The 12,030-nt window shown below is 39.5% G+C and overlaps 1 protein-coding gene across 9 annotated transcripts in view; it reads left to right on the top strand.

Annotated features, from left to right (window-relative positions):
* The first annotated feature begins 1,216 nt into the window (after positions 1–1,216).
* GUCY1A1 (guanylate cyclase 1 soluble subunit alpha 1) overlaps positions 1,217–12,030 on the top strand; it is a 70,149-nt gene continuing 59,335 nt past the window's right edge. For 5 of the 9 annotated variants that reach the window (XM_032248606.1, XM_032248603.1, XM_032248602.1 and 2 more), the window contains exon 1: positions 1,862–1,935. The gene's annotated coding sequence lies outside the window, so the exon portion shown is untranslated. Of the gene's footprint in view, positions 1,716–1,856; positions 1,936–2,198; positions 2,456–12,030 lie in introns of those variants that run through there. The other 4 variants (XM_032248596.1, XM_032248601.1, XM_032248604.1 and 1 more) reach the window with 4 other exon arrangements.

The raw sequence follows: 12,030 nt of genomic DNA, 5'->3' as shown, positions 1-12,030 counted from the left end.
AATATTGGTAATGATATCAGCAGAAGACAACAACAACAAAGTCTATATAAGCCTGAAACTCATGACAGCCGCGGATCAGGCATCTGAACCCAACCTGTCTTTCTACCATATCTTCCTATAGGTTTCTTTATGTACTTTTTATTTCTACCAGATGGTACTACTCTTTGTGTCTTGAATAACAGTGCCATGCCTTTTCAACCTCTGTATGTTTGCTCACAAGTTTCCCTCTGTCAGAAAAAAGCAAAAACACCAAAAAAACTTGCTCTATTTTATCTTTTTCCAAATATGACCAATCCTTCAAGACCTATCTCTAATACCGTTCTTTTATGAAACCTGTCAGACAATATCTCATTTTCTTCTGAATATTCATAGCATTTAATTTACTTAAAATAGTATGACTTCCCTCTTCCTTTTACTTATGAATTACTATGTATTTTCTTAAAGTTTCCTTCTACATCTGAAGTTGTAAATATTCTTAGTACAAATGCCCTGCTGATCCAAGAGAGTATCATGGGTTAAATGCAGAGGAAGAGAAGTTTCTGAGATGGCAGGAGGGCAAAAGTTTCTGTGGCTACCTGTGCTTATATAGCTGACTTTCTTAACTGTTCCTGACTTACTTAAATATATTTGTTTTCCTGATTCTGACTAATGTTCGCCATGAGGCAAGCACAGCAGGCAAGACTGGGAGAAAGTTTGCAAATGTGATGAGCTTAAAATGGGACCACATTAGTTGGTGAATTTGGGGAACATATAAAAGAGGAAGATAAGCATGAATTGAATTGAATTGAAGAGGGATCACATAAAGATCATGATTAATTGTTAATTCACAATGGAACAGCATGATGGTTTTTTCTTTAAGTCAGAAAGGTGACTAAAAGCATAATATCACAACACATAGGTAACAAATAGAACTAAGTGCACCGAGCCAAGCAGAAGCCAGACTTTAAGATGTAAAATTTCTGTAACCATAAAATTGCTTCTGCAAAGAAGTATATTGGCTTCAAATCTGAACACTAGCACAAGAAAATCATCAGCGCAGATGTCAACTTCCCGGCAGAAATGCTGGAGTTTTTAACTGTGGAAAACTGCAGTGTTTCCGAACCAGTGCATAGAGATGAAGACATGTTTTTAAGTGGGCCAAATTTTCCTGGAGTCTTCACCAACTTTTTCCTTTCTCTGGTTTTTTTTTTTGTCCCCTGCCCTAGGTCTCAGTATCCACACAGTAATTTCTGGGATGAGGATTGGGCGGCTGCAGAGACCAGGACTCGGTTCCCCTGCCCTATTCTGAGCCTAGTGGGTGGGACACAGCTCAGAGTCGGTTTTCCAGAAGCAGGTTTTAGTGCAGAGTTTTCCTACACTTTTCCGGCGCTAGAGCAGCGAGCAGCCTGGAGCAGACCCAGGGGAAGGACACCTGCGGGGGAAGGAGCGCCTGGAGCAGCCTAGGGACCCCAGCCCAGTGTGATCTCACCATGGTGCGTTTTGGCTGCTACTTTCTTTTTCAGTCTTTCGTTGCAGAGAAGGGGAGGAGACCGGGAGAGGTCTGAAAAAATCAAATGCCATAGAGAAAGGAACTGCAAGGGTTCCTTTGGGGTGATCAAAGAGGGAGATACAGACAGACACAGAGAGACAAAGGCAGGGGCGGACTGAGGGTCTGGGAGCCACGCGGTCGACACTGTTTCCGAGGCACGCCGCGTCCCGCCCAGCCTGTTGAGCGGGTAGACACGAGCGACCCGACCGTAAGCGCCGCTGCCGCGAGTGCCCAGGGTGCACACAGGCGGGGACCGACAGGTGCCACTGCAGGGTCCCGTCTCCCGCTCACCGCCTGCCACCCCTGACGCCCTCTCTCTTTCTCCCTTCGCAGTGCGGATTTGCGAGGCGCGCCCTGGAGCTGCTAGAGATCTGGAAGCACAGCCCCGAGGTGTGCGAAGCCACCAAGTAAGTGGTCGCTGCGTCCCCACGCGGGTCGGGGCTCTACAGACGGGCGGTCCCTCTTCCAGGACCCCTTCTTGGGCTGGGCCTCCTTCCTCTCCTGGGAAACCTTCCCTAAGCTCCCAAATTGCCCAGCCCTGGGGAGCCTGGGCCCGGTTCCCACGCTGGGGAGGAGCGAGAGGAAAAGAGACGACGCCCGGAGGGCCGGCCAAGGGCCCGCGGGACCCGCGGCGCCCAGCGGCGCCCTAGGGAGGAGCACTGATTGGGGTGGGCGCGGGGCAGCGCCGCGCCGGCGGCTGCGCTCTCTGGGCCGGGCCGTGAGAACGCGCGGGGCGCGCCGGGGCCGCTGCTCTCCCACAGCCGGGGCGCCCGGGCCGCAGAGCCCGCCAGCCCCGTGCAGCGCCGAGGCCTCCCGAGCGCGGGCAGGCGAGCGAGCGGGCGCAGCCGGGGAATGCCTGGACCCGGGGGGCAGCGGGGCTGGAGGCAGCGGCGGGCTTCAGGGCAACTTCACCCGGCTGCGGCGTGGGTAAGCGGCGGGTGCCCCCCACAGCAAACCCTGCGATCGCTGGGCTGCCCAGACAAGGCGGCCGGCCAACTTCCAGCGGCTGCCCAGCGGCTCCACGAGGTGTGCGCGTGTGTGCGAGACAGAATCATTTACTGCTTAGCAGTCCCGTTTCTGCTTTCTTTAGGACTGAGGCTCTAGGAGAAACGGTGAGCAGGGGGCCACCGGGGTCTCCGCGCCAGGCTGCACCCCGTCGCCCGAGCTGCCTGCCAGTGACGATGGTGTGAGGGGCTGCGTTGCAATGTGATCATGTGATTTCAGGCTATGGATTTTGTGGGTCTTTCTTTGCTTACGGATTTTCACATGGTTATTCTTTCATTGTGCACTCGATAAACAGTTTGCATCTTCTGAAGTAAGCCAGAAGATCGTAAGGCTCACTTAACGACGACTAGTGGAAGGCATCTTGAATTCGAACCTATGGAAACCGTGCTGGGTTTTAAATAGGGCAGATTTTTTTTCCTTCATTTGAACTTCATTTATTATATATCAATAGTGATGTTTTAGGATCAATCCTCCTATGGTGATTTCACTAAATGCTTATTTAATGAATTCTTGATTTGATTTTATTACATCTCTACCACTTACTAGAACGGTCTTGGTAGGAACGTCAAACTTTCCTGTTACATGTAGGTAAGGGTTGAAGCCCTTAATTGTATAAATTTTTATATCTTGGTTCATAGTATAGAAGTGGTCTGTTGCTTTTCCTAAAATGGCTATACATATTTTTTTTCTTTAAGAGTGATTATTTCAGGTACCGTATTATGCACAGTGGTAAAAAATCAACGCGTTATGATAGCAACGACGTGACCAAAATAAGCAACACTTGATTTGTCTGAAAGTTATATGTATAAACTTCATTATTCCTTCAGTGGAAGTTGTCTATACAGCCTATGCTTTGCTCTGCCTAAACAACTGGGTCTGTGGATCTTCTCGGGGCCTGCAGTTCCTAAAATTGTACTTAAACATTAGAGTTGCTGCATTTTAAGGAAGTCAGTACAGAGTCAAATAGCAAATAACACAAAATTAAGGACCACAGGGCAAAACCACGTAAGCCACACTTTTTCTTGTCAAAACAACAGGCTCTCTACATAGAGCCTGCAGACACAGGCCAGCAGAAAAATTCTAGAACAATTAAATGGTGTTACAATAATTAAACATTTCACAAGACCAGATGCATGCATTTTAATGTATTAAGAAATAGGTCTGTGAAGTTTATTTAGTAGAATTTTGTAGTGAATAGATGGGTACGTTATATTTATTCTTGTATTTTAAGATCTCTATTAAAAGGCAGAAAATAAAAATTATATTTTTGTCTTTGAAATCCAATCAACATATAAAGTACTTATGCTTGACATGGTGTCTCAAAGTGTATGAAATTTAAGTAGCCCCTTAAAGGTCTTGCTTCTAGATATTCAGGTATTAAATAACATGATTAAAATAGTTTTCTGTCATTCAGAGAATGAGGAAGGAAATATAAAATTATTTTATTTATTTATGGCAATCCCAAAGACAAAAGAAGTGTGAAAAACTTCATAATGCTTAGTCCTTATAACTCTTAAAACTACAGCTTGTTAAGTGATTTTTCTTAAGACATTTTGAGACGCTATTTTAATATTTCACTATAAACAAGTGATAATATTAAAATTAAAGTATATCTATTACAAATACATCAATCAACTATTTTGTGACCTAATTTAAAGAATATCTATGACCTAATTTTGTCATAGATATTTTTCAACTAAACTTGAAAAAAATTAAACCTTTATCTGTCATCACTTTTATTGACACATTGCTATATTGTGTAACTTTGAATTTTTTCAGAAACTATACATGGGAAATTAAATCCTGCATTTACATTTGTTGACAGTTAATGATTGTGGACTGAGGAGAATATTTCTTTCTTTACAGGTTAGTTTAAAATAACATGATACGTACCCCCATAGTTTCTAATTCACCTTTTTTCAGAAATAAATAAATATCAAATTAGCCATCAGAACCAATCTCAACAAGTAAGGGGAAATGGAAAGGTAAGGCAGTATTTCAATAAAACAAGCCAAAAAGTATGTCCATTGATTGGAAAAAGATTTGGAGGAAGTGGTTATTCAGAATGACTTTTTCTATGTCAGATTCACTAAGAAGTTGCTTGGCTTTTATTTGTGAGACTATTCCATTTTGATGGCACTGGTTTTTATACTGGTGAGTTAAAAATATTTACCCAAGCCACTTTTCTTAAACATTTATATTTATTACTTTCTGCACATTTGTAAAAACAAATATTTCTTTCAAAAGTATCAATAATTAAAAATATTTTTGTCTCTTGGCCATCTACGTTGATTCTGCAATAGTTTGTTTTGGGTGTCTACGTCTTGACTTGATACAAGAGCTTTTGTCAATGATTAGTTACTTGGGATGAAGTAAATTTCCTGGGATTGATTTACTTGGGGTAAAATAAATTTCCTGGCTATCCTGAATCATATTTGCTTCTTTAATTTTTTTCAGAACATTTTGAAATGTCTTACCTAACATATATATATATATATATATAAAATATATAAAATATATATATTTTTTATACATATATATAATGTATATATTTATTTTATATATATAATGTATGTGTGTGTGTGTGTGTGTGTGTAGTGTGTGTGTATATATATTTATTTATTTTTATTCTGTCCTGGATTCAGGTCAATAGACTTCATCTTCCAAGCCCACAGGAAGAGAGAGTGTCTACACCTTAAAACTTGAGATCCTCTGGAACTGGTTCTTCCTTGCCACAAGAATGTGCCTCACAGCCTGTAACTTCTAACTTCTCTTATCTGGCATGCTTCTGGCCATTAATAATATTTCATTAAAACAAAAGCTCCCTTTTATAAAATTGAAGACAATTCAAGTTAATTAACTCACATACCAAGACCTCCATCTCACCACACTAAGAATTAGCAGGGAGTCAACACAAGACAATGGCTTTGAAAGTGAACACCTTCTTGAAAGCAAGTAGGGCAGACCCATTTCTTAATCCTGACCTTTTTTTCTAGGCCCAGCCTATCCATTTATCCCCTTTTGCTTTGTCACACATCACTGAAAGTACCAGTTTAAATGTCTACATCTCCCACTAAATTCAAATCTCCTTCGGAGTATCCAATATTGGATCCATAGTGGTTGGCGCATAGTAGGTGTCTAAAGGGCTTAACACTGTTGTCTTTGTTATTCTTGAATTAAGGCTTGTTTATGCCTTGATGCTACCAGATGGAGCTATGATCTTGGTGACAGAGATCCTTGTGTGGGCTTCTGTTATATGGTTGGTAGCCTCTTCAAAATTGCTTGTAAACTGTTATTTATTTCACCAACGATTTTAACTCTGCTCAAACCCTTAAATCTCTTGCCGCTAGACCTACCGGAACCTGCCTTCCCAATGTCAGCTTCACTTTTAATGTCTGCTTTATCTTCCTTGCTGTGGATTTAGCTGGACAAAGAGACATAACTGTATCTTGTGGCTACCAATTGCTTCACTCCAGTTTCAGGGTAGAGGATACTTAGCAGTGCTATGCACTTATTTTATTCTTTTTTGGTTAATTTCATATCAAATTCTCCATGGTACACATTCTGGATTTTCCCAGGTTTTCTAGTCTACCAAAATTATCTCTACTCTTCATTCTTAGCAGAGGACCATACTTTTTAATTCACAGAGATTATTAGAGTCGCTTTTGGCAAATTATTTGTCAACACTCATCTTGAATACAGGAAACATTTCTTTGACCAGGTCTGAACGTAAGAACTCTTTTCTTATATTCAGCTATCAAATTTGTCTCTTTAATACCCATATCTTTAATTTTTACCTCTTAGAGTATTTATACAAAATGCTTTTACATCTAACAACTCTTAATAGTGTCTAAGATAGTATTGAGTTCCTTCAGCCCATGCATGTTTAGCATGGGTTGAGAGTCTCATTGTGATCAGGGCTTTTCTCTTTTGGATGCACTTCTGCTTTTCTTAGTGTGATCCCCAGAGTTGAACATAGAGGACCGTCGTCTGATATATTTATGTCCTCTAGATACCATATAGTAAATCAACCTGAAATCTATTCTACCTTACCCCCCGTTTTTTCTGCACTCATACAATATTGTTTAATTTTGTATCTTTTTTGCAAGCTCTTCTGAAAATACACTTTTTTTCCCCAACCTAATTTTATGTTTGGCCACTTGATTTGGGACTTTTGCAAATACTTACTGCAATTAAATTTAATCGTTACCTTTAGTTAGCCTGTTGTTCCAGAAAGTCAAAGTCTTCTTGAATTGTGAGTCCTTGATACAGATTAGCCATTTTCTCCAATTTAGGGGAATTAACAGGTTTGATCAGGATATAATTAACATCTTCGTCCAAGTAACTATCAACAATGCTGAACTGGAACTACCTTGGCATTTTCCTAGACACCTTCCTTTAGATAGACTCCTGCTTTACATTAGTCCATAAATTATTCCTTTTTCTAAAGTTGTTCAACCAGTTATACAGTCAAATAACTCTCTTTGAAGTTTACATTCCTTTGTGTGGCTTAAGAGAGTATACTGAGACAGACTTGGTCAAATTCCTTGCTGAAATGAGTTTCCATTCCTGTAGAATAGATGTCAAGTAACGGCTACTGAAAACAGGAGATAACTAGGTTAGTTGGTAGTGATAGGTTCCTGTGACCTCTCGTTAGTTTATAAATAACAGCACTTCACATTTCGAATGCTTGCGTGCCATGTTTTAAATCATCTCTTTGGAATAGTACCTGCAATTAACGTCCAGCTCTCTAAATTATAGCTGGTAGAATCCACCTTTCCAAGTTTGAAAATTGAGGCAATGGTTGGACTCTGTCAACAGTTCTCTTCATCATAGTATTTTTAAAGATGGCTTTAATAATTCCTTTATTTTATCTGCACATGCTTTCAATATTTTGTAGTGTAATTTCCCCAAATTAATGAATGTAAGCTCATTTAGAATATTTGATAGCATTCTATCTTCTGGACCTGAAATTGGTTATTTTTAGTTTTGTCTTACTTTTATAAGTATGGATATGATTTTCTTAAGGAGTGGATATGAAACAAAATAAGAACAGAGTAGTTTGCCTGTTTGTTCATGTACTGTGATTTGAATATCTTTAGCCAGTGCCCTCATTTTGTATCTAATAAAAATGCCATTATCACCCCTTTATCTGGCAATCATAGCAAAAATTAAAAGGGCATTTTTTTCTTGTTTTTGTAAGCTTCAGCTTATTTTATGTCTTATATTTTATAACACTCTTCTGAGACTCAGCCACTGTTTTGTACTTCTCTCAATAAAGTTTGTTATGGTTTATGCTTGTCACTGAGGGAGATACAAAGCAAAGTTTATGACACACACTCCTTGACTTGAAGGAATTTAAAGTCTGCATGAGCAAAACCAAGAAATGGTCTCAGAATTATACATGTCAGCACTTAACAATGAGGGTAATATTTGTAGAAGAGTTTTAATACGTTTGAAAGAATTTAGGAGAAGGAAGAGAGTTTGGTAAGATGGAAATACTGAGTAAGGCTTTCCAGAGGGTATCTAAGACTTAGCTGAGGTTTCAAAGCAAGATCAGGATGTTGGCCATTGTAGGATCTGTAGAATTTAAATATGGCAAATAGTAGGAAGAGTGTTCTAGACAGAGGAAAGGAAAAGATCCACTGCAGGGATCAGATATGTTGGAGGGGTGTGTGTGTGTGTGTGTGTGTGTGTGTGTACCCTGTGTATGGTGGAATGGGCAATGCTGACCCTTCCTAAGCCATAGCTTTGAAGTATTTCTTTATAGAGAACACCACTTTTCCATTTCTAGGTGCGAGGCCCATATCTACTCATCTTGTAGATCTCAAACTAAGCTCTACTTATTAAAAGCTTTCCCTGACCTTCCAAACCTAAACTGCATACCTTATTGTGTTTTCCTGTAACACACTGTGCTTCCTCTGTCAAATTATTATGACATGAATAATTGCTTGCTGAACTTTCACTTATTCGACTGATACCTGTGGGAAGAGTTACCATTTCTGTTTGGTTCCGCATTTGATGCACAGTCATCTAACACAAGCGCTCAATGGCTCATGAGCACTCAGTGAATGTCTGCTATGATGAGCCTACTCGGAACAGTGAAGTTATATGGAGAATATTTGTAAATAAATGTTTAACGAAGGGTTGGATTACAAGTCCAGGATTTTCTTTCTTTATGTGCTTATTCTATAAGATTTTTTTCTATGTTTAAAATGTATTTATTTGCTTTTATTTCTTAAGCTTTTTTATTATTAAAAATAAAGACAAAAACACATACCTTAGCCTGGACCTACACAAAGTCAGGGTCTTCAGCTTCACTGTCTTCCATTGCCACGTTTTCTCACTGGAAAGTCTTCAGGTTCAATAACACTCATGGAGCGGTCCTCGTCTTTGATTACAATGGAAAAACCTCCACTGTAATCTGGAAAGCCTCCTGAAGGAACTGCCTGAGGCTGTTTTACGGTTAACTTAATTTTATGAGTAAAACTAGTACCCTCTAAAATAACAATTAAAGGCACAGTGTAGTAAATACATACACCAGTAAAATAGTACTTTCTTATCACGATCACGTTTTAATCGTATGTACTATGCTTTTATGTGACTGGTAGTATAGTAGGTTTGCCCGTGGCACATCTCCACAAGCATTTCAATTATGCACTGTGCTATGACATTAGATGGCCAGCAGTCTCTAAGTAATGGGATTTTTTCAGCCTCATTATAATCATATGGGACCATGATTGCGTATGTGGCCCACAGCTGAAAGAAACGTTGTTATTTGGCACGTGACAGTATATGCACTGCAATCGTCAGCTGCTTATTGTTCTCAATTTGCAATCACGTTGTAGCTTCAAATATGCTCATTATCAGTAGTTAAAGGATATGTGGTTTTTATTCCATTATTAAATTAATAAAACATGTGATAAGGAATTTCAGTATTCCACAGTATAGCATGAACTTTTAAATTGTGTATTTGTGGGGATAAAATTATATTAAGATCTTTAGCACTATGTGTGAAGAATTTAGAGAGTTACAAATGTAGCATCAAAGGAAATTTGGGTAAATGCAATAAAATTGTCAGTACATGAGTTGTAAAGCAAGATACTCATATTAAGTTAGCACTATACATTTGTAAATATGATTAGCAAAAGGCAGGCTTCCCAGTGGAAAAAACATCTTTGGTTAAAATTCTATTTTGTTAATGTTTTAAAATATTTGCCGTCACTAATTGTAAGTCATATTCCTTTTTGTCCAACTCTATCCCAAATAACAATTTAATACACCACAGCCTCTATTTCTGATTATTCTCTTCTGTGTGACTGACTCAGAATAATTCATTAGCCCTTGTTTCATCTTAACGCTCACAAAATTTTAGCAGTGGTATGTAGGAGCACTGTGATATGTGCTGATAAGAGTTTATACTTTGGAGAGCAAATTATCCTGATTAAAGTCACTGCTTCTCTTCTCTTTCTCCTCCTCTCTTTGAAGCTATGACAGTTTATCCTAACCTAGACTGGTCACTAAGGCTTGCTTGCTGGCCTGGCTGATGGCAAGGAAGTTGTATATGAGGGATGTCACAAGGTCACCCCTCACAAAAATTGCTTTCCCACTTTGTCCTGTCCCAAGGCCTAAATCTTTGGATTGATTCAGTCCTTTGGAGTATCTCCGGAGTCCATAAGATACCTGTTTTACCCAAAAGATCAGCACAACCTGGTTGCCCAACAGCAGTGGTTACTTTTATTATGTTGTGTTCTGCCTTCGGTCAAGAGCATGACACTTGGACGTAGCTTTTTAAAGTAAAGAGAAAAAGGAAACTGAAAGGCTCAGTGAGTGGGACATAGATAAGTAAATGAGACCTAAATAGAGTGTATTGGGCAACCACGCAGGGTTTACATAAGAAGAGGAAGACCAAAAGAAAGCAAAGAATGTTCTAAGAACAGCTGGTTTTGTTTACGTTTTTGTTGCCTATTAGTTTTCTTCTTTCCTGGGGATGGTTGGAACGTTTTTCCACATCGGCATGTTATGGCCTTGATTACCTACCTAAATCAAACCAGAGGAAAATCAGTTTAGTTATTTTTATCTTAACATTGGATCTGTTTCAGTGTGTACTGGAAATTAGTGGTTGCATGTTGTCACAGTCTACTTTGTACACAGTAGAAAGGTATATGGCTATGTTTCTTTACATTCGCTGTCCATGATAAATACTAATTGGTCAGTGACTGTAAGTCTCAAGAATTTTTGCCGCACAGCATGTGTTAAAACTCATTTTAAGGGGTGTGGCAATCATGCAGTTTTCATCACTTTAAGTGGGTAATCTGACAGCTGTATTTTACTGTCTGACTGCAGCTTTATTCTTGATCATTCTCTTCCTTGAATACTGTGTTATGGTCACGTTATCTTAGCTGCAATTTATTCCCAAGGTTTTTTTGTTTGTTTGTTTTCATGTCTTTGTTTTTTGCATATATTTTCTGCTCCTGCAAAGCCTTATTTTGTTTTCTCTGTCTTGCTATTTCCTATTATTTTACAAAGCTCACCTTAAATGTCACCTTTTCGAGGACACGTTTACTAATGTACTGTACAGGGCCACATGAAGATTCTTCATGTCCCCATCACAACCTGCCATGATATCACACTGAACTGAGTTTGTGTGGTCTAAGTCTGTCCACCCAAACCTTTACTCAAAACATCCCTTAATGAACTAGTATTGGCTTGTTTTTATTTCTTTGTTTTTGTTTTTAATCTCTGAGATCTCATCCTTTAGAATGCAGTAATAGGTGCTTAATAAATACTTTGGGGATATGTGAATGAATGAATGATCAGATGGGTTGATGAAAGATTCTAAGGGGAGATTAGGTAATGTGATTATAAGAGAAAGGTCCTAAAGAATGCTTAGGAAAGGAATGGATCCTTTATTCATACATGATTTTGTTGATCAGCTTATATGTAGCATCACGGTCATTTGGAAAAGATTGGTCCATTGAAATCTACACATTTTCCAAATAGTGACACACTTTATTATACAGTGTCAAAAGTTAGCCTTCGTGACTATCATCACTGGTCTCATCAGGAATTTTAAGTGCTGGATAGCTATAAGCTCACAATGGCAGTTGTAGATAGTGCAGTTGTGGGTTGAGAAAGTTTTCCAGTTTCCTCTTTTTAAACCAAGAATCCATCCTTAAATATAAGAAAAAATCAGGCAGGGCGTGGTGGCTCATGACTGTAATCCCAGCATTTTGGGATGCTGAGGTGGGCAGATCACCTGAGGTCAGGAGTTTGAGACCAGACTGGTCCAACATCAGACTGGATCACCTGAGGTCAGGAGTTTGAGACCATCCTGGTTTCACATTTTTAGTGAAATGCTGTCTTTACTAAAAATACAAAAATTAGCCAGACATGGTGGTGGGTGCCTATATTCCCAGCTACTTGGGAGACTGAGGCAGGAGAATCCTTTGAACCTGGGAGGTGGAGGTTGCAGTGAGCCAAGATCATGCCACTGC

Source organism: Sapajus apella, unplaced genomic scaffold (genome assembly GCF_009761245.1).
Source record: "Sapajus apella isolate SASKATOON/1434 unplaced genomic scaffold, GSC_monkey_1.0 scaffold67, whole genome shotgun sequence".
Taxonomy (NCBI): Eukaryota; Metazoa; Chordata; class Mammalia; order Primates; family Cebidae; genus Sapajus; species Sapajus apella.
The sequence above is the reverse complement of the archived record's forward strand: the minus strand, read 5'-3'. Positions and strand labels throughout refer to the sequence as shown.